The sequence below is a fragment of the Sciurus carolinensis genome, chromosome 8 (genome assembly GCF_902686445.1).
Source record: "Sciurus carolinensis chromosome 8, mSciCar1.2, whole genome shotgun sequence".
In the NCBI taxonomy this organism is placed as follows: domain Eukaryota; kingdom Metazoa; phylum Chordata; class Mammalia; order Rodentia; family Sciuridae; genus Sciurus; species Sciurus carolinensis.
In genome coordinates this window covers 119247882-119268501 of record NC_062220.1, presented here as the reverse complement: position 1 = coordinate 119268501, position 20620 = coordinate 119247882, and the positions used below count along the sequence as shown (strand labels likewise).

The 20620-nt window shown below is 40.7% G+C and overlaps 3 protein-coding genes and 1 pseudogene across 11 annotated transcripts in view; 1 reads left to right on the top strand and 3 right to left on the bottom strand.

The window, feature by feature from the left end:
• Positions 1 to 20620, bottom strand: part of LOC124991706 (immunoglobulin lambda-1 light chain-like) — a 1192366-nt gene that overhangs the window by 211164 nt on the left and 960582 nt on the right. The gene's annotated exons all lie outside the window — the stretch shown is intronic.
• LOC124991707 (immunoglobulin lambda-1 light chain-like) overlaps positions 1 to 20620 on the bottom strand; it is a 1154667-nt gene that overhangs the window by 215623 nt on the left and 918424 nt on the right. The gene's annotated exons all lie outside the window — the stretch shown is intronic.
• LOC124991709 (immunoglobulin lambda-1 light chain-like) overlaps positions 1 to 20620 on the bottom strand; it is a 981515-nt gene that overhangs the window by 220138 nt on the left and 740757 nt on the right. The gene's annotated exons all lie outside the window — the stretch shown is intronic.
• Positions 1 to 20620, top strand: part of LOC124990512 (zinc finger protein 264-like) — a 28255-nt pseudogene that overhangs the window by 4352 nt on the left and 3283 nt on the right.

Here is a 20620-nt window from a genome sequence, read left to right as displayed (position 1 = left end):
CACTAAACAAAGCTTAACCCTTGTGTGAAATGAAGGAACTGTCAATAATTGATAGTAAATTAATACAGCAACCTGTTACACTCGTTTTCAGCTTTTGATCTCCTGCCTTTAATATGAAAAAAGTCGCAGATTTTGCAGGGCTTTAAAAGGAAAGAAGAAGGGAGTTAAACAGCTTGTCGTCCTGCTCTTTGAATTCCAGGTCATGAGATATAAGAAATAAAGACTCTATATACCTGCCATTTTGCTTCACACCTCTAATGTATTATTTCTTATACTTGAGGTTCTGACCTTCTATATCTCTATGAATTTTTTGCAGTTCACTATGAAGTTTTGGTGAGTTCCTTTAGTTACCCAACTCAATGAGAAGTGGTTTTCTTGCCTTGGAAATCTGGCAATGTGTAACAGTCTGGGGTGCATCCTTCTTCCAATCTGCCAACTTCTATTACCTTGACAACAAATTTAGTATGATATCTTTTCTTTTCAAGTTGTCAATGTATGTTTCAGAGCCAAAATATACTCTAACGTGATGAATACCTCATGTGACCTTGAAAAAATTACTTTCTCCTTGTTGAATGAAGTATTTGTACAAAGACCAATAGATCTATGTGATTGAGAGTGGTTTTGCTAGTTTCCTAGTTACCATGTCCAAGTAGCAGCTTTTTGGGCTTGAAGTAATGCAAGTGTACTATCTCAGAGCTCTATAGGCTAAAAATCTAACACTGAACCACAAGTAGGTCCACGCTCCTTCTAAAGACTGTGGGAAGGAATATTTTCTTGAACATTCCTAACTCGTACTGGTTTGTTGGTCCAACTCTCTGCTTCGGTCCTCACATGGCATTTGTCCCTCTTGAATGTGTCCCCTCTGCTCATGAGAAAATCATCATATTTGCAGAATAGGTCCACCGTGCTCCTCCATGATATATTGAATGCATGAGATGACAATGGATCTCTTTTCAAAAATGGTAAAATATTGAGGTACTGGTGTTGGGACTGGAACATGTATTTGGATGGAAGTAATTTGACCTATAACACAGCTTGTCGATTCAACACTATACTTTTTCATTTCTTCCTCATGGATCTCTCAAGTGCATTCAAGGAATGCTGAAATCTTCTACTGTAACACTGGACTTTTTCATTTCTCATTGTGCTTCCTTCCACTGTTTCTCTGTTTTCATCTCCTTCCTGGACTCCTCTTTGTGCCATCCAAAAAGTATCATGGTCCAGCATCACCTGAGCCTGTGTGTGTTAATCAACCATCTCCATAAACCCTAGACCCATGTCCACAGCAGGAAAACTCCCACTGAGAGAGCCTTCAGCAAACCAAAATGCTGACCCTTACACTGTATTCCCCTAGATGCCAACCGGGAGATCATGGAGGTGGCATCGTTTGACTGGTATGAAGATAAAACACCATCTATTGCTCAGGTAAGGTATATCATCTTTGTGTAAGATATAAATGTTGTTTTCTTGTTTTCTTTCTTTTAGTTCATATTCAATCGTGAACATCTGACAGCATACACTATAGATGAGTTACACAGATTCTTTTTGTGGAATTACAACTACAAGTCTACTACCACTGGTGCCTGATTCAAAATGACATTAATGTACCACAGCAACAATTGTGAAATGATTGTAGGGAGCATATTCCTCGGCAGCACTTTTCCTTGGTACAAAAGGAACTTTATGCAAGTCATCAAACTGTACCTGAGAAATCCCTTATAATTTAATGCTCCTGACTTCCTCACAAGTGCCCTCTCTGCTTTACTTTGTGGTCCTTTCCTCAATCACTTTTTCCCATTGATGTATCTAATATCACCATAGCCAACAGTACACTTGTGGAAAGACACTCAGCATATCATGCTCACACTGTCTTCCTTTCTGTAACTGCAGGTGGACTTTGCAGAAAATGAATAATGTAAGTACTCTTAACTCCCTCACGTGCTGAGGAAAAATCTCTGCTCTGTAATAGTTCAGGGTTACCTGCCTGTTTATCTATAGAAAATTATCCTGATTTCAAATTTCTATTGGATATGAGGATTGGGATGTGGTGACAGAGTGATAATCCAGTGAAGACTTATGACCATCTACCAACATTGTAAAACACCTGTCATTTAGGTGCTGTGCATTTGTACGCATGAGGGTGGGAGGTAACCCTGAGCATGTCCATGTAATAATAATTTTATTTTTGATTGTGAGGATGTGGGAACTTTCTCAGAATTTCTGTTCTAGCATGCCCAGTACAAGTGTCAATTTTCTAAAATAAAACCCCACACTAATGCATGGTTTGCATGAAACAATTCCTTCAACACCCAGATCTGGAGTTCAGTTTACTATGCCCCACTCTGTAGAGAGAGATGATGTTGAGAGAAATGATCACGTCTGGACTGTGTAAGGAGATGAGGCCAATAGGGTTCTGAATGGGTCCTGATGTTGATGTTTTGCGATAGAGAACTGTATTCATTACTCAGCCATTTGTCCCCACTCCAGGTCATTACACTATATTTTTGTACTCATGACCCCTACAGAGGTGTGAAATATTTTTCATACTTGTAAGGCGGCCTCAGATCTACCAACATGCTGCACTGACTTATGGTGGGAGACTGAGACAGAGGAGCTACACAGGCCTGAGTTCCCCGAAGCTGAAGATGGATTCTGGTAGCATGTTTCAACTTTTTATGGAGCTGCCTTCGCATGGATGCTTTTGTAGACACTGTTTTCTGAGAAGCATGTTTAAATTGAAGGAACTTTCATGGGTCCTGATAAGCATGGCGAAAGCATATCTATTGTAGAAATATGGGTTTCAGTGAAGGAAAGCTTAGCACAGCAGTGGTGTCTCATCCCATAATTTAGATCCTCACTGATCTCCTCACTGGCCTAAAGGATATCACTTTGACAGTCTCTGAAAGTTCTTCACATACTCAGTCTCCAATGCTATCTATGTCCTTCCACTCATTCGTACATGGACTGACACTACTCACTGTGAGGGTGCAACCTCTGTTCCCTTCATTCCTCCTCAAATTGAGCTCATCCTTGGGCAGAGTTTGTTCACCTTAGTTCCCATTCACATTAGATGAATAACTCTCCGTGCTAAGATCTCATTGTCCAGACCATTGGCCTGCACAAGTCAGAATAGGTAGTGAAGTTAAGAAGATAGCACTCTGTCCTTCCTCAGCTGCCACATTTCTCTTAGTTCTAGGCAGGATATGCTAGACCCTGCTGGGAGTCATCTGCATCTAAATTTTGATTTCACTGATGTAGTGTCCTCAGGTCCTCTGAGAGTTCCTGGTCCTTTGGCATGAGTCCACAGCCAAATTACAAGTGTGTGGTGAGATCAGGCTAGTAAATGTCTTTGCAATGCAACTCAGGGGAATGAAGGTCCTGTCTCCTCATTTTTTAATTTCAGGTCATGGCCATCATAAAATGGCAGTTACTACATGTATGTTCTGTCTACATTTCATTTTATTTACATTTTATACTGAAATATTTATACTCTCATCCCTGTTCCACTGTTCAAATGTTCAAAGTAGACATGTGTGCATAATGCAAAGCATTCCCATTCCCCTGGGGCAGCTGCTCTGATTTTGGCACAGTGTTGTCCCAGGAATTAATAATACTCAAGCTGTTTGCCTCATAGTTTGGATGTCAGCTTGTTCTCTGTCAAGGACAGAATGATACAATGCCAGTGGAAACAAGAACTTGAATATAACTCCTGCAGCTCCACTCTCTCACTTGAAGGTTTGCAATTGTTTGCAGCACCTTGTTGAAGGCCCCTGACAACCCAGAGGTCAAAGAGTGTCTCACAAGCCACAACACATATCAGTGTGGTCCAGAATATTAATATTCACATTACTCTCTTTTTATTGCTCTAAAGAACACACTTGAGACCAAATAATTATACAGGTGTGTTTAGCTTACAATTCTGGAGATTCAGGAGCATGGCATTAGCATCTGCTTGGATTCAGTGAATGCCCTCTTAGCTGCATTGCATAATTGTTGGTCTCATCACGGATGCAGGTGCAGGAGGGAGACATCATATGTGAACACAGTACGCCAGCAGGGATCAGATATCTCATTTGTTCTTCCTATAGAATCCAGGATCTAACAAGGATATGAGAAAAATATATTCTTGCCTGTGAGGCTGAGGCCCTCAAATGACCTTGTTACCTTTACCCAGGCCTCTCTTCCAAAAAGTTTCGCAACTCTCCTTATGGTCACGTTGAGCACCAAGCCTCAATCACATAATCTTGTAGGGGACAAACAACATCCAACACTAGCACTCCTCATGATCTGAAATGGTGAAGAAGAAAGCATGAGGCACTCTTAGTAAAGTCTCATGCTGTTGTTTGTGTCTCTAAGGGTGGGATGTACAGCCAGGCATCGGAGTGGAGCAGTGACGATGAAGAGCCTGCAGGTTCCCTGCAGGGAACAGTCCTTTTGGTGTGACCCAAAAGGAAATGTTTCCTGGTAGGAGTTGGATCCACCTACTTATGTGCTAAATGAAGAATGGATCTGAAATCGAAATCAACTGAAAAAAATGCATTACTTTCATAGTTTAATAACATAGGAATAAGAGTTAGTAGACCTACTGACTTTGAACATCCTGTTTGTAAGAAGACAACTTCTGCCATGCTAGTGACACACAATCTCCACTGTAAGAACCACTCTGTTCTGAATTTGCCTCTACTAAGTATCCAATAGCTTGACTCTCATTGGTGGGCAGATCTTAGGAATCATGAATGAAAGAATTTAGATATGGAGGTTGGATTTGTCCCACAATGGACAGAATCTTTCCCAGCGGCATTTTGTGAAACTTTAGTCAAAGTTCCTCTCAGCTTTGCTAAGCAGTGTAAAAGGAGTCAAATTCCCATCTGCATGTTCTTACAGGAGCAGTTTCTCTTCTGTTTCTTGTCTACTTTGGTTTAAAAGACACTCGCAAATATGGGGAACTTCAAGAAAACTTCCTCAGACAGGCCTCTAATTCTCCTCTGTAAAAGAATAGGGAGAAGTTCTTCCTTGAACATGATACTCACCTCCAGTCCTCATCTAATTTCCAAACACTGGGACTGGAAAGAAAATCTGAATTTGCTTGTATTCACAAGGACTATGTGCAGAAATTCAGGGAGAGAGTGGCTGCTTGTTGGAGCAACAGGAGGACAAAGACATACCTAACTGAGGAGAGTGGGAGAATCTGAACTGGAAACCAGTGCTTGGGATCCTAGACCTATTCCTGATTGCAGAGGTGAAGTGACGGAGGCCAGGAGACAGGAGGGCATGATATTCTCCATTTGCATCTACTTATTTGCTGGTGGAGTTGCAAATTGGTGCAGCTACTTTGGAATCCAGTGTGCAGTATCCTCAGAAAACTTGAAATGTACCGACCTTTAGACCCACTTATCCACTCCTTGGTTTATACCCAAAGGACTTAAAGTCAGCATACTACAGTAACACAGTCCCATCAATGTTTATAGCAGCTCAGATCACAATAGCTAGATGCCGTTCAACAGATGAATGGATAAAGAAAGTGTGGTATATATACACAATGCAATATTATTCTGAAATGGTATTTTAATTGGAATTGCAATGATTCTGTATAGTGCTTTGGTAGACTAGCCATTCTGACAATCTTAATTCTGCCTATCCAAGAACATGGTAGATCATTCCATGTTTTAAGGTTTTCTTCAATTTCTTTCTTTTTTGTGAGTTAATATTTGCTGCACTATCATCTGAGCAGATAGACAAGGTCTGGCTGAAAACCTACTGCAGATGCACCAGCTCTAATCAGGCCTGTTCCCACTGACCTTCCTCATCCCTGCTTTGATCCTTGAGGGTCAGGGTCCAGAGACTTATCTACATAGAAGGGACTACCCATAACTATAGCCTGTGAAACAGAGGGTCCTAAGTGTACCCTTCCTTAAGCCCCTCATTTCCTCCATTATCCCATATCTTCTCCACTTACTTCATGGCATTGTCCTTTGTTCTCTCCTTCCCAATAGCTCCCAAACACCAGGGATCATGTACTCCTCACCACTTGGAAATAGGACTCTAAGTCTCAGTTCTTTTACCGTTCTGTAAAAGCCTTGATTTAGACTTCTCTAACATCAATTTTAGAGGTTCACATATCCATTCACAAGAATTTGAACTGTAATGACCTTTCATGGACTATCTATTGACTTTCTTATCATCTGTATTCTGTCTTTTTTCTATTTCATGAAATCAGTGTGGCTGTCCTCCCCCTGCTTATCAATCCACTCAATGAGTGCACATGATATGGGCATTAGGAAATATCCATTTTCCTAAATTGAGGAAAATATTCAAGGCAACTATGTGGATAGAATAATCAAATAAAATAGTTGAGTGATAAAACAAAATTATGAAATACTTATAACTCAGCAGAGTCGTTTGAGTGTGGAAAATTACAAATGAAGAGGAAAATATATTCAGTACAATTAATTTAACCCTTTGAAGAAACAGCCTTCAAAATATCAATGTGAGCATACCTTCACCACAGCAATTGAGATTTCCCATGTTGTACTGCCACTGAAAACCACACCACTGCTTTCCAATTTGAACGTCATCTCACTGAATGACAGTTGGAATGGAAGTTAAGATGTGCATCCTGTTACCCTTGTGACCCTCATAGAATTTTCAAGCCAGCACATGGCACATTAAGGGGTGCTGCTGTCGTTTGTGTATTTTACTCACCCAAGAGTTTTCATTAATAGTGTATTTTCCCTTCAATAACTGAATCCTAGACCTCTATTGATGAATGACCTCTCTTCATGAACTATGTTTAGAAACAAATTAGCAAAAATGTTCTAGCCGTCCCCCAATATTTTCATTGATCCTAAAATCCTGGCGTGAAAGGCAGACAGAGCTTCCATTTTGAGAATCAGAAGAGATTCTATTCTTGGTTTGAAAAACCAACCCTACCCATTTCCCACTATTTCTGTATCTCCGGACATTTCTAGAGAGAAAAATTTTGAGTTTACTTCATTTTACTTTTCTATAGAACATAAAAAAAATGCTAAAAATGGGACAAATATTTCCATGAGAAGCAGAAAACAGAGTATGAGAAATTAATAGCATTTATGTCAGTGCATTTATGTAGAACCCTTTCATATCTTCATAAAATAATTATAAGTACATTTTGCCTTTCTGATAGATAGCATGACCATTTTGGTTCTCTTTGTCGACATACTTACAAATTCAAGGTGGTAAATCTAGAGTACTCCATTTGAAATGTATGGAAATGAATATAACTGGGACAAGGAAGGCCTCATTGAAAGACATAAAATCTGCTTTCACTTTAGGCAGACTCCAAAAGGAAAATACTCATTTTGCTTTTATGCAAATATCAGTATTTTTGTTGGGAAAGAAGTACACTTTTTAAATACAAAAATTTTTGTACTTATATAATATTGTGAACACGTTATTCTTAGTGAGTATGTTTTTCACAAAATACAATGCTCCACCTTCTCCCCGGCTGCATCCGCAGGTCCTTCACTCCCTTTGCAAGGCCTACTTCTCTCCTACCACTCTCACTGCTCCCTCAACTCTATGGTCTCCCTCCATCTCTCCCTGCTCCAAGGCTGCATTCCCTATACCCAGGTCCTGTTCCCAGTAGCAAACCCCCAGCACCCTGACTCCAGCCTGTTTCTGATATCAGTGCAGAGTCATAACTCTAAGGTGAACACTTGAGAATGAGACCTTGGAGTGTCCTCAGACTTAGCTGCCCCTATTAGAAGTGTCCTTGAAACTCCTGTCACCAACCTGCTCATGAGAGATGGGAGCGGGTCATAAAGCAGAGAACCAGCAGGAACCATTTCAGCCATGCTCAGCACAGCTCAGTACAGCAGAGAAGATCCACACTCCGCCACAGGTTCTCCAAACTAACCTGGTCATAGCCCTCAACCTGAACACTGAATTGGACTCCCAGTGACAGTCCTGGCATGATAGGAGGCAGTGATTGGCTATGTGGGACACAAGCCCTGGGGCCTAGTTGACACTCATCTTTTCACCTCCCTTTTCTTCCCCTAGAGGGACTAGGACCTGAATTCAGGGTGCTGTTTCATCTTCTCTCCATGACAGTATTGATCTCTTCTCCTGGGTAAATGAGTGTCATCCTTACTGATCTGAAATGGGAGCAGCTATACAAATGTTAGGACATAAGTTTTTCTAATATAAATGATAGGAAGCAATGAAACTATCTTATTTATTGTGGTAATAGTGAGAGGTTAAAGTTCTTAGATCTTGTCCTTCCTCTGAGGAAATCCAAGGAAAGGTGGTCCACATGCATTGTGATTTCTCCATTTTTGGTACAGGCCTCTCTGGGTCTGAAGAAACAGGAGATGTCTAGTTTTATCAAAGAGCAGCTGAGGCTTGTTTATAAATTCTTCACTATGAACTCTGATGTTCATGATGAAATAACAACATGAGCAATAGAAATTGTGATGAGTGGTGATGATATTGACCATGTAGGGACCCGACTGAACTTTACTAGAGAAACATCCTGTTCTGCTCCTGACTCTGCAACAGATCTCATTCCATAGGGAAGCACCATTCTTGGCTGCAAATACACAGGAGCCTGGCTCAATAGAGAGCATCCCACATGTTTCTTGTAACTTTTCTCTATCTGCAGAAGATCTGAGAAGCAAGTTCTCTCCCCTTTTCCTACAGAAAACAAAGCACAAGGAATGGAAATTCCACCCTGATACAGAGTCAGAGAATTAGCCTGCTGCCGACTGTACCCCATGGATGTCATTTCTCTGTGCTGTGTTTGGTAGGGCCAGGTATGTGCAGCCGGCACAGAATCAGGCTGGATGACCTAAACACACTCGCTTAGATGTTATGTGCTTTATATTCACTGGGAGGTGGGAAATACTACTCCTTGGCTCCTTCACTAGAAAGTGGAGGTAGAGCTACCCTTGTGAGCAGCCTGAAAGAGGCTGTGACAGCAAAAGTTGAGGACAAGAGGAATGTCCATCCAGGGGTCAATAACAGTCACCAGGTCCCTGCCTCGACTTCAGTGAACACATTCTGATGATCATACTCAAAATGGTAAGAGCCTGAAAACAGTGGTGGCCTAATCTGGGAAATGCCCTGGAGGAGCCTGTGAGTCACTGGGGAGACAATACCAAGGTCCGTCTAGGTGGAGTTCCATGTGAGCAGATGACACTTGTACCTGTGTCCTTTACCCAGGACAGCTGCCTGAGTGTCCTGCCCAATCCCAGTGCATCTTCTCTTATTGTCCAGCAGTAGGGCCAGAACTAACCCCTCTATCCTGGGCACTTCCAGTGATGCCTGTACCTTTCTCCCTGCCTCTCATTCCATTTTCAGTCAGATCTGCCCTGAGGGCTGCAGCTTCTGTGTTCACCTGCAGTCTCAGGTGGAGACAGGGGGCATGCAGGGCCTTGTCTTTGCCTAGAGTACACACCCTACTTTAGGACACTCTGCAGAGTGAAGCAGACAATCACCTGCCTCAGGCCACATTCTGATTATCAGCTCAGTGACAGAATCCTCCTCAGTGGAAAAAACCTGACCACTGGCTTTCCTAAGCTCAGCTCTGTTCAACCTACTATGTCAGTGGTGACCTTTACAGAGATCAAGGTCCTGAAATGTGTTTCTCAGGCAGGTATGATTTTGGGACATTTTAAGAAGATTATGTCAACTTTGATGCAAAAATCAGGGAGGTGGGGGGACAGAGAATGACCCGCATACCATTGGTAGTTCATCATGGGAAGGGAAATGTCCCAGAAAGGGAAAAAACATATGTTTAAATGAGACTAGAAACAGTAAACAGTGAAGAATCCAAAAAGCAAATGGTCGTTTCCCACAGGAACTTCGAAATATAAAACTGGGGGATATTTAAAACAAATACCAGAATATCAGTGTGTTGGGGGACAGCTTCCTGCAGCCTAAATGGTGCGATTGGAGCCAAGAAGACAGGGAGAGGATGGGGCATAAATAGATAAGAGAATTTAAAGAATAATGGAGAAAAATATTCCATAATTGGGGAAAACCTGAACTCAACAAGAAAATAACTCAACAAAATCAATCCCAGGGAACATAAAGAAAACAGTGCCTCCACATATGTTGTCACTTCATTGAAACAGCAGTGAAGGGACACTTGGAGCTTAATGATAGGAGCACATTTTTCATCAGAAACAGGAGAAGAAGAAGGCAGGGGAGCAACACCTTTACAATATGAAAGGAAAAAAATCTGACAACCTGAAATTCTTTACCCAGGGATACTATCTTCCAAAAATTAAGGCAAAATGAAACTTTCATAGATATTAAAATTCACTTGCATCCAGGCATAGACACAGGCATGCCAGTAATTCCAGTGACTCAGGAGGCTGAGGCGAGAGGATTTAAATTTTCAGGACAGTCTCAGAAATTTCTTGAGACCCTCAACAGCTCAGTGAAACCCTGTTCAATATAAAAAGTAAAAATGAAGGAGTTGTGTTTCGGAGGCTAAACACACTCCTGATCAATTTTTCCCCCAATTTACATGCAGTCTCCAAGGTACAGCAATACTATGGAATCACTGAGAGAAGGAATGACATAATGTAGAAAAGTGCATTTACATAAAGTAATGGAAAATCATCAGATGAAAAGGGATAATTCTGAATCATTTTAATTCCTATAAAATTCATTGAAGAAAATTAATGAAAATATATATTTGTGTGAGACTGTATTAAAAGGAAATTATGAAACAAGTAGCACAAAAGCAGAGAGAATGAAAATGTTATGACGTTCTAATTTATATATAAAGTATCACTTTAAGATGGATTTTGTTCAGCTACATATGTGCACTGTAAGATGTATAGTACCATCAAAATAAAGCCATTTTTATATCAAAAAGTTACAGATGATAAGCTGTATTAATCAGGTTTCTCCATGGAAACAGATTTAATAGATGACATAGCAGACATAAGATAAGGTAGATGTAGATATAGATAGATTGACAGATGACATGGAGTAGATGTAGGATAAAATAAGTAAATAGAGTTTATAGCTATAGAAAAAATTTTTGTGTGTAGTATTTCCTCGTTATTTGTAGGAATTAATAAAGACAGAAAAAAGAAGCATGAATATATAAAGCACAGATATATTTTTAGAAAATATTTGCAATGCATGTGTCATGGAATCTAAAGATGCAGAATATAAAATATTGAGGGTCAAATGCAGGGAGATATGTAAATATATATTACATGTAGTCCTGTATCCCTTAGCATTAGAAGTAAATTCTGAGAGATTCATCTTTACACAATTTCATCATTCATGGACATCATGCAGTAAACTTAACGCAAATGTAGATGGTACAGCCTGCTATACACCAAGGATATATGGAATTTGTGTGATCGTTGGAGGCATATATGATATATTCTAACATTAAATGTATTATACAATTTATAGATAATATATATTGAAGCCTATAGCTTCTAGGATCATGAAAAAAGCAACATAATTCAATCCAGCACAAGAGAAATGAAACAATCAAGAGACTGCAGAGTCCCTCATGGTGCAAGGGACAGTGCAACAGTCTCACAATCTGAAGAGACTGGGTATACATGAGAGGTGTGAGGCTGTTGTAAGCATAGCACAATGCATATGGCTTTACGCTAAAAAATTTTATAATTAGGAGAACACTCTGATTAACAATGAGAATCATAGTATAAAAATACACAGAAAATATCATAGTTATGTTATCATTATCAAATATTATCTACTGTACAAAATTGTGTGATTCTTTCACACAACTGACAGCACAGGGGCAATGTTTACTGCATTATTACCATAAATATGAGTAATGTGTTGCCCTTCAACCTTAGGATAGAACGATATAACAAAGTGATAAGAATTTCTCAGCTCCACTGTATCTTATGAAACCTGCACTACATATGCAGTGTACAATAACCAAACCATAATTACAGCAGTGCAAGACTGGGTAGATATAATAGATCTGTACATACATAAACAGACACACATACAGAGAGAGACAACTATTCATTGAATTGGTTTATATGATTGTTGTAGATGGTGAGATCCAAATCTGCTGGACAGTCTGCAGCCTGATAATTCAGTAAGAGGTTACGTCCAAGTCTTGCGTCTGAGTTCATCAGGACAGTACTTTGGAAATGTCAGTATTTGCTCTAAAGTTCTTTGAATTGGCATGAGACCCTGGGGACTTCATAGAGGACAACCTGATTTACTGAGTGATAACTAATTAAATGTTAATCACATATGAAAAACAACTTCAGTCAGCATCCATACAGGTGTTGAACAAAGTCAATGTGGGAAAGTGGCCTAGCCAATCCAAAAATCAACCATCACTTAAGTTACTGAATAGATGAAAGGCAACACTTTCTTAAAAAGAATCAAAGTGGGTGAAAATAAAAACAAAAATATTGAACTTAAGGAGAAAATAGAAAATGAAGAGACATATTGTACATTTAAACAAATTATATTATGAATTATTTATCAGTGATTAAATGTCACTACTAAAAGACATATATGGTTAGACTGAACTTTGCACCAAGTTTCAACCATATATGTTGCTTACAAGAAACCCAATTTGAATTTTAAAAACACAAAAATCAGTCCAAAGTGGGGAAAATTTTCCTCTCACAGAGACAAACCCATATACCTATAGCCATCTGATATTTGCCAAAGGTGCTAAAAATATATCTTGGAGAAAAGACATGCTTTCAAATAAATGATGCTGGGAAAATGGAGAGCTATATGTAGCAAAATGAAGTTAGACCCTTGTGCCACACCCAGCACCAAATTCAAATTGAAATGGATCAAAGACTTAGGAATTAGAACAGAAACTTTAAAACTCCTAAAAGAAACCATGGGGTCAAAACACCAACATATAGATGCTGGTACCAACTTCCTTAACAGGAACCCAAAGGCAGAAGAAAGAAAACCAAGAGTCAATAAGCAAGATGCCATCAAAGTAAAAAGTTTTCTTCAGCAAAGGAAACAATAAAGAACATGAAGAGGGAGCAGAAGAAATGAGAGAAAATACTGGTCAACGATTTGCCTAATAGGGGTGAACATTCCGAATATACAAAGAACTCAAAAAAACGTAGCTCCAAAAAACAAATAGTTCAATTAATGAATGGTTAAAAGAACTAAACAGAAATTTCTCAAAAGAAACACAAATATCCAATAAATATATGACAAAATGTTCAACATCTCTAGCAATCAGGGAAATCCAAATGAAAACTATATTAAGATTTCATCTCACTTCTGTCAGAATGTGCCTTTTGTCTCTGCCCGCAGGACCCTGCGTTCTGGAGTTCCAGGCTGGTCCTGTGGACCTCGCCGCCCTGCACCATCCTTCAGCCCGTCCGCCTGTGGCGTGTGTCCTGGCCGCCCGCGATCCTCGCCTCTCTGGCCACCAGCGCCATGGTGGCCCAGGGCTCCTCAGGAACGCGCCGCGGGCCCGCGATGGCCGCGCGGGTGAGTGCAGCTGCCCGCAGCCTGAGCCTTGCGCGCAAGTGCAGGGCGCTGTGAGCACCCAGCCTCAGGGCACCAGTCCCAGTGGACCTGCTGAGGGCGGGCCAGGAGTCTACAGGAGACAGCAGCAGCCCGCGCGGGGCGGTGACCCTTTGCCCCTGTGCTGCCTGGCTGTGAGGTCCCTGTCCCAGGGACAGGGCTGTGGGCTTTCAGCAAGGGAGCAGGAGCTGAGGGTCTGGGAGGCCTACAGAGCCTGTGGACTCAGCAGCCCCTGGGCGCCATCTCCAGGTTGTTGCAGGCACTGCTGGTGCCGCTTTTGAGCGAGCAAGGCTGTGCCTCATATGTGTACGTGCGCATAAATATTTTCAGTAATGACTTAAGTGTACTTAGGATCAATAACAGGACACGGTGCACAACCTCAGTGCATCGGAGTCACTCTGAAGTGGAAAACGGACAGGGTTCCCCTCACGCCTTGGACCAGAGTCACCTGTTACATTCTGCCCCTGGTGTTAAGGTGTGTGAATTGGGGTCTGTGACCTTTGAGGATGTGACTGTGACTTTCACCCAGGAGGAGGGGGCAGCTGGACCCAACTCAGAGAACCTTGTAACAGGAGGTGATGCTGGAAAACTGTGGACACCTGTTCTCCCTGGGGTATCCTCTGCCAAACCCTGAATTGATCTTTCAGCTGGAGTACGGGCAGCAGCTATGGGCTGTCATGATAGACCTCTCCCAGAGTACCTGTCCAGGTGACAGTGGAAAACCTAAAGCCACCAAACTTACTACTTGTGAGCCAGCCTTGTCTGAGGGTGCCCTCCTCCAGGGACTGTTAACACAAGGGGCTGCAGGGTGCTCCCAGCTGGTGCAAGGCAGTTGTCACGATGTGCCATCTGCAGTGCAGGAGGGACACTTGAGACCAGGCATAGAGCTGCAGGAGAAGCTTCCTGGGACAATTATCCCTGGACATGGTAGTTTAGGGCAGCTGAGGACCCAGGTTCAAGAATTGTACGGGATGAGGAGGAAAATATCTCCAAATGTAAGGAATGTGGGAAAGTGTTTAACAAGAAACACCTCCTTACTGGACAGGAGAAAATCCACCCTGGAGTGAAACCCTATGAGTGCACAGAGTGTGGGAAGACCTTCATATAGAGCACGCACCTCCTCCAGCACCAGATGATCCACAAGAGGGAGAGGTCCTATGAGTGCCTGGAGTATGGGAAGGCCTTCAACCACAGGTTCTACCTCACCTAGCGCCTGCACATCCACAGCAGGGAGAAACCTTGTAAGTGCAGCGAATGTGGAAAGGCCTTCACCTACTACTCCAATTTTGTCTTGGATAGCAGGAGACACACTGGAGAGAAATCCTTTGTGTGCACTGAGTGTGGGCAGGTGTTCTAGCATAGGGGAGGTTTCCTGAGACACTATGTGGTCCATGGTGGGGAGAATCCCTATGAGTGATTTGAGAAAGGCCAGGTCTTCAAGCACAGGGAGTACCTCCCGTGGCACCAGCAGACTCACCCTGGGAAGGAGCCCTAGGAGTGCAGGGAGTGAGGGAAGTCCTTTATTCTCTCTTTCTTTCTTTCTTTTTTTTTTTCTTCTGTGAAATGTCTATTCATTTCCTAAGCCCATTTGTCAATTGGATTATTTGCATTCTTGGTGTAGATTTTTTTGAGTTCTTTATAGATTCTGGAGATTAGTGCTCTATCTGAAGTATGATTGGCAAAGATTTTCTCCCACTCTGTAGGCTCTTTCTTCGCATTGCTGATAGTTTCCTTTGCTGAGAGAAAGCTTTTTAGTTTGAATCTATCTCAATTATTGATTCTTGCTTTTAATTCTTGTGCTATGGGAGTCCTGTTGAGGAAGTCTGGTCCTAAGCCGACATGTTGAAGCTCTGGACCTACTTTTTCTTCTATAAGATGCAAGGACTCTGGTCTGATTCCGAGGTCCTTAATCCATTTTGAGTTGAGTTTTGTGCATGGTGAGAGATATGGGTTTAGTTTCATTCTGTTGCATATGGATTTCCAATTCTCCCAGCACCATTTGTTGAAGAGGCTATCTTTTCTCCATTGCATATTTTTGGATCCTTTGTCTAGTATGAGAAAATTGTATTTATTTGGGTTTGTGTCCATGTCCTCTATTCTGTACCATTGATCCACCTTTCTATTTTGGTACCAATACCATGCCGTTTTTGTTACTATTGCTTTGTAGTAGAGTTGAAGATCTGGTATTGCGATACCCTCTGTTTCACTCTTTCTGCCAAGGATTGCTTTAGCTATTCTGGGTTTTTTATTCTTCCAGATGAATTTCATAATTGCTTGCTCTATTTCTGCAAGGTACATCATTGGGATTTTAATTGGAATTGCATTGAATCTGTATAGCACTTTAGGAAGTATGGCCATTTTGACAATATTAATTCTTCCTATCCAAGAACATGGGAGATCTTTCCATCTTCTAAGGTTTTCTTTAATTTCTTTCTTTAGTGTACTGTAGTTCTCATTGTAGAGGTCTTTCACCTCTTTTGTGAGATTGATTCCCAAGTATTTTTTTTTTCGATGCTATTGTGAATGGGGTAGTTTTCCTAATTTCTCTTTCTGAAGATTCATCACTTATGTATAAAAATGCATTAGATTTATGTGCATTGATCTTACATTCCGCTACTTTAGTGAATTCACTTATGAGTTCTAAAAGTTTTCTAGTGGAATTACCTGGTTCCTCTAAGTATATAATTATATCATCAGCAAATAGGGATAGTTTGAGTTCTTCTTTTCCTATTTGTATCCCTTTAATTTCTTTGGTCTAATTGCTCTGGCTAGAGTTTCAAGGACGATATTGAATAGAAGTGGTGACAGAGGGCATCCCTGCCTTGTTCCAATTATTAGGGGGAATGCTTTCAGTTTTTCACCATTTAGAATGATATTAGCCATGGGCTTAGCATAGATGGCCTTTACAATGTTAAGGAATGTTCCCACTATCCCTATTTTTTCTAGTGTTTTGAGCATGAAGGGGTGCTGTACTTTATCAAATGCTTTTTCTGCATCTATTGAAATAATCATGTGATTCTTGACTTTAAGTCTATTGATATGATGAATTACATTTATTGATTTCCTGATGTTGAACCAACCTTGCATCCCTGGGAAGAAACCCACTTGATCATGGTGCACTATCTTTTTAATATATTTTTGTAGGCGATTTGCTAAAATTTTGTTGAGAATTTTTGCGACGATGTTCATTAAGGATATTAGTCTGAAATTTACTTTCCTCAATGTGTCTCTGTCTGGTTTAGGTATCAGGGTAATATTGGCTTCATAGAATGAGTTTGCGAGGGTTCCCTCCTCTCCTATTTTATGGAATACTTTCTGAAGTATTGGAATGAGCTCTTCTTTAAAGGTTTTGTAGAACTCGGCTGAGAACCCATCTGGTCCTGGACTTTTCTTTGTTGGTAGGCTTTTGATGACTTCTTCTATTTCATTACTTGAAACTGGTCTATTTAAATTGTGTATGTCCTCCTAGTTCAGTTTAGGCAATTCATATGTCTCTAGAAACCTGTTGATGTCTTCGAAATTTTCTAATTTGTTGGAGTATAGATTTTCAAAATAGCTTCTAATTATGTTTTTTATTTCAATCGTGTCTGTTGTGATATTTCCTTGTTCATTCCGAATTTAGTGATTTGGGTTTTATCTCCTCTTCTCTCTGTTAGTGGGGCTAAAGTTTTATCGATTTTGTTTATTTTTTCGAAGAACCAACTATTTATTATGTCAATTTTTTGTATTGTTTCTTTTATTTCAATTTCGTTGATTTCAGCTCTGAGTTTAACTATTTCCTGTCTTCTTCTACTTTTGGTGTTGGTCTGTTCTTGTTTTTCTAGGGCTTTGAGCTGTAGTGTTAGGTCGTTTATTTGTTGAAATCAGTGCAGAGTCATACTTCTGAGGTGAACACCTGAGAATGAGACCTTGGAGTCTCCTCAGACTTAGCTGCCCCTATTAGAAGTGTCCTTGAAACTCCTGTCACCCACCTGCTCATGAGAGAGTGGAGCTGGCAATAATGTAGAGAGAACCAGCAGTAACCAGTTCAGCCATTCTCAGCAAAGCTCAGGACAGCAGAGCAGATCCACACTCTCCCACAGGTTCTCCAACCTAACCTGGGCATAGCCCCCAACATGAACACTGAATTCGACTCCCAGTGACAGTCATGGCATGATAGGAGGCAGTGATTGGCTATGTGGAACTCAAGCCCTGGGGCCTAGTTGACACTCATCTTTTCACCTCCCTTTTCTTCCCCTAGAGGGACTAGGACCTGAAATCAGGGTGCTGTGTCAGCTTGACTCCATGACAGTACTGATCTCTTCTCCTGGGCAACTGAGTGTCATCCGTACCTGATCTGACATGGGGGCAGCTATACAAACATTAGGACATAAGGTTTTCAAATATAAATGATAGAAAGCACTGAAACTGTCTTTTTTATTGTGCTAACAGTGAGAGTTTCCAGGTCTTAGATCTTGTCTTTCCTCAGAGGAAATCCATATGCATTATGATTTCTCCATCTTTGGTACAAGCCTCTGTGGGTCTGAAGAAGCAGGTGATGCCTAGTTTTATCAAAGAGCAGCTGAGGCTGGTTTACAAATCCTTCACCATGAACTCTGAGGTTGATGATGAAATAAAACATGAGCAACAGCAATTGTGATGAGTGGTGATGATATTGACCATGTATGGACCCGACTGAAATTTATTACTAGAGAAACATCCTGGTCTCCTCCTGCTTCTGCAGCAGATCTCATTCCATAGGGAAGAACCAGTCTTGGCTGCAAATACACAGGAACGTGGCTCAATAGACAGCATCCCACATGTTTCTTGTAACTTTTCTCTATCTGCAGAAGATCTGAGAAGCAAGCCCTCTCCCCTTTCCCTACAGAAAGCAAAGCACAAGGAATGGAAATTCCACCCTGATACACAGTCAGACAATTAGCCTACTGCTGACTGCACCCCATGGATGCCATTTTTGTGTGCTTTATTTGGTAGGGCAAAGTATGTGCAGCCGGCACAGAATGAGGCTGGATGCCCTAAACACACCCACTTAGATGATATGTGCGTTATAGTCACCTGGAGGTGGAGATACTGCTCCTAGGCACCTTCACTAGCAAGTGGAAGTAGAGCTACTCTTGGGTGCAGCCAGGAAGAGGCTGGGGCAGCAATAGGGGAGGACAAGAGGAATGTCCATCCAGTGGGTCAAAAACAGTCACCAGGTTCCTGCTTGGACTGCAGGGCCTTGTCTTTGCCTAGAGTACACACCCTCCTTTAGGACACTCAGCAGAGTGAAGCAGATAATCACCTGCCTCAGGCTACATTCTGGTTATCAGCTCAGTGACAGAATCCTCTTCAGTGGAGAAAATCTGACCACTGGCTCTCCTGAGTTCAGCCCTGTTCAAACCTACTATGTCACTGATAACCTTACAGAGATCAAGGTGCCTGAAATGTGTTTCTCAGGTAGGTATGATGTGGGGACATTTTAAGAAGATTATGTCAACTTTGATGCAAAAATCAGGGAGGTGGGGGTACAGAGAATGACCCAGACACCATTGCTAGTTCATCATGGGAAGGGAGATGTCCTAGTAAGGGAAAAACATATGTTTAAATGAGACTAGAAACAGTGAAGAATCCAAAAAGCAAATGGTTGTTTCCCACAGGAACTACTAAATAAAAAACTGGGGGATAATTAAAACAATTTCCAGGATATCAGTTTGTTGGGGGACAGCATACTGCAGCCCAAATGGTGTGATTGGATCCAGGAAGACAGGGAGAGGATGGGGCATAAATAGATAAGAGTATTTAAAGAACCAATGGACAAAAATATTCCACAATTGTGGAAAACTTGAACTCAACAAGAAAGTAACTCAAGAAAATCAATCCCAGGAAACATAAAGAAAACGGTGCCACCACATGTGTTGTCACTTGATTGAAACAGCAGTGACACTTGGAGCTTAATGATAGGAGCAGATTGTTCATCAGAAACAGAAGAGGAAGAAGGCAGGAGAGCAACACCTTTACAGTATGAAAGGAAAAAAATCTGACAACCCGAAATTCCTTACCCAGGGATTTATATATAACGTATCACTTTAAGGTGGATATTGTTCAGCTATATATATGCACTGTAAGATGTATAGCACCATCAAAATAAAGCCATTTTAACATTAAAAAGTTACAGATGATAAGCTGTATTAATCAGGTTTCTCCACAAAATAGAATTAATAGGTGACATAGCAGACATAAAATAAGGTAGATGTAGATATAGATAGATTGACAGATGACATGTAGTAGATGTAGGATAACATAGGTAAATAGAGATTATAGCTATAGATAAAAGTTTTGTGTGTAGTATTTCCTTGTTATTTGTAAGAATTAATAAATACAGAAAAAAGAAACATGAATATATTTAGCACAGATGCATTTTTAGAAAATATTTTCAATGCATGTGTCATGGAATCTAAAGATCCAAAACATAAAATATTGAGGGTCAAATTCAGGGAGATATGTAAATATATATTACAAGTAGTCCTGTATCCCTTAGCATTAGAGGTAAATCCTGAGAGATTCATCGTTAGACAATTTCATCATCTGTGGACATCATGCAGTATACTTAATGCAAATGTAGATGGTTCAGCCTGCTATACACCAAGGATATATGGAATTTCTGTGATCATTGGTGGCATATATGATATATTCTAATATTAAATGTATTATACAATTTACAGAGAATATATATTGAAGCCTATTGCTTCTAGGATCATGAATAAAGCAACATAATTCAATCCAGCAAAAGAGAAATGAAACAATCAAGAGACTTCAGAGTCCCTCATGGTGCAAGGGGCAGTGCAACAGTCTCACAATCTGAAGAGACTGGGTATACATGAGAGCTCTGAGGCTGTTGTAAGCATAGCACAACTCATATGGCTTTACACTAAACATTTTTATAATTAGAAGGGGTACACTCTGATTAACAATGAGAATCACAGTATGAAAATACACAGAAAATATCATAGTTATGTTATCATTATCAAATATTATCTACTGTACAAAATTGTGTGATTCTTTCACACAACTGACAGCACAGGAGCATTGTTTACTGCATTATCATCATAAATATGAGTAATGTGTTGCCCTT